This window comes from Salvelinus alpinus, chromosome 7 (genome assembly GCF_045679555.1).
Source record: "Salvelinus alpinus chromosome 7, SLU_Salpinus.1, whole genome shotgun sequence".
NCBI classification, from domain to species: Eukaryota; Metazoa; Chordata; class Actinopteri; order Salmoniformes; family Salmonidae; genus Salvelinus; species Salvelinus alpinus.
Window position 1 is genome coordinate 63356950 of NC_092092.1, and position 2326 is coordinate 63359275.

Genomic DNA, 2326 nt, shown 5'->3' on the forward strand with positions numbered 1-2326 from the left:
ATAGTCACTAACTCTACATGTACATATTACCTCAATTACCTCAACTAACCAGTGCCCCCGCACATTGACTCTGTACCGGTACCCCCTGTATATAGCCTCGCTTGTTATTTTACTGCTGCTGTTTAATTATTTGTTACTTTTATTTTCTATTTTCTACTTAACACTTATTTTTATTTAAAGAATTGTTGGTTAAGGGCTTGTAAGTAAGCATTTCACTGTAAGGTCTACACATGCTGTATTCAGCGCATGTGACAAATACAATTTGATTTGAATTAGACAATTTTCCTATCCTGCTAAAGCATTCAAAATGTAACTTTTGGGTGTCAGGGAAAATGTACGGAGTAAAACGTAAATAATTTTCTTTAGAAATGTAGTGAAGTAAAAGTATATAGTTGTAAAAACTATAAATAGTAAAGTACAGACATCACTGGTCATTGCATATCTTAGAGAGCCTATTTATAACTTGTCAGAATTGTTCAGATCAACTAGCCCATTTCACCTAAAGTTTTTTAGCTAGGTTTTTTAGCCCATAGAATTTGTTGTAATGTTTGTCACTTAAATATCACATTAATACACATTAGACATGGCAAAATGTATAGAATTGCAAGAAAAGGAGCTTTAATTATCCATGCACAGTCACTTTACCTCTATCTACATATTACCTCAACTAACCTGTGCCACCACACATTGACTCTGTACCGGTATCCCCTGTATATGGCCTTGCTATTGTTATTTTACTGCTGCTCTTTAATTTACCTATCTATTTTTTTTACTTAACACTTATTTTTCTTAACTGCATTGTTGGTTAAGGGGTTGTAAGTTAAACATTTCACTGAAAGGTCTACTTACACCTGTTGTATTCGGCGCATGTGACAAATAAAATTTGATTTAAAACTGCTAAATGTTCTCTGCACACCATGACAAAATGTGTAGAACTGCAGGAAATAAGCTTTAAACCCGCAAAATGTTCTATCTGCCAGCAAGAGGGGTGTGAACAGTTTGTGTCATGGACAGTGCTTGTGCCCATAGAAATACACAGGGTGCAAGATGTTCCCCAATGCTAGGATGGGGGCCTGATCGAAAAAGTTTGGGAACCCCTGTTGTAGATGACTATCTCAAATCTAAAAATCTAATCAAATCTGATTTGTCACATGCGCTGAATACAACAGGTGTAGTAGACCTTACATTGAAATGCTTACTTACAAACCAACAATGCAGTTAAGAAAAGAAAAAAGAAATATAACAAATAATTAAGGAGCAGCAATAAAATAACAGTAGCGAGGCTATAAACAGTGGGTTCCTGTGCAGGGGCACCGGTTAGTCGAGGTAATTGAGGTAATATGTACATGTACTGTAGGTAGAGGTAAAGGTACTATGCATGCATAATAAACAGAGAGTAGCAGAAGTGTAAAAATGGGGGGGGTAGGGTGGGGACAATGCAAATAGTCTGGGTAGCCATTTAATTAACTGTTCCAGAGTCTTATGGCTTGGGGGTAGAAGCTGTTAAGAAGCCTTTTGAGCTAGATTTGGCGCTCCGTCACCGCTTGCCGTGCGGTAGCAGAGAGAACAGTCTATGAGAAGTGGCTGGAGTCCTTGGCAATTTTTAGGGCTTTCCTCTGACATCGCCTGATATAGAGGTCCTGGGTGGCAGGAAGCTTGGCCCCAGTACTGGACCGTATGCACTGCCCTCTGTAGTACCTTGCGGTCGGAAGCCGAGCAGTTGCCATACCAGGCGATGATGCAACCAGTCAGGATGCTCTCGATGGTGCAGCTGTAGAACTTTTTGAGGATCTGAGGACCCATGCCAAATCTTTTCAGTCTCAAGGGGGAATAGGCCAACTGGTAAAACCCCACACTAAAATGCATGTGGTAGACTGTGAAACAAATTGACAGATTTGCAGTTTGTGGGTTAAGGTTGAGCAAAAGGTAAAAAATTACTGCTTCTAAACACTGCGTTGTACAGAGTATACCACATCTCTGTTGTGTCCAGACAGAAGTAATTTTGGTCAGGAAAAAAAAAAATCTTTCGATTTACGTTTTAGGCTAAAATAACATTTTTCTCACCAGATATCCAGACACGTTGGCTGTGTTTATAAAGGCAGCAAACTTCGGAACATTTTTCCCACTAATTGGTCTTTTGACCAATCACATCAGATTTTACGCATCAGCTCTTTTTTGAGCTGATCTGATTGGTCAAAATACCAATTATTGAAAAAAATATCACAATTGGGCTGGCGATGTGAACGCAGCATTTTACTTGGCATTCCAGATTTGACAGGTTATGTGTAGTGCCTGATATGAACCAGCATGAGTCGCTGTCGCAATT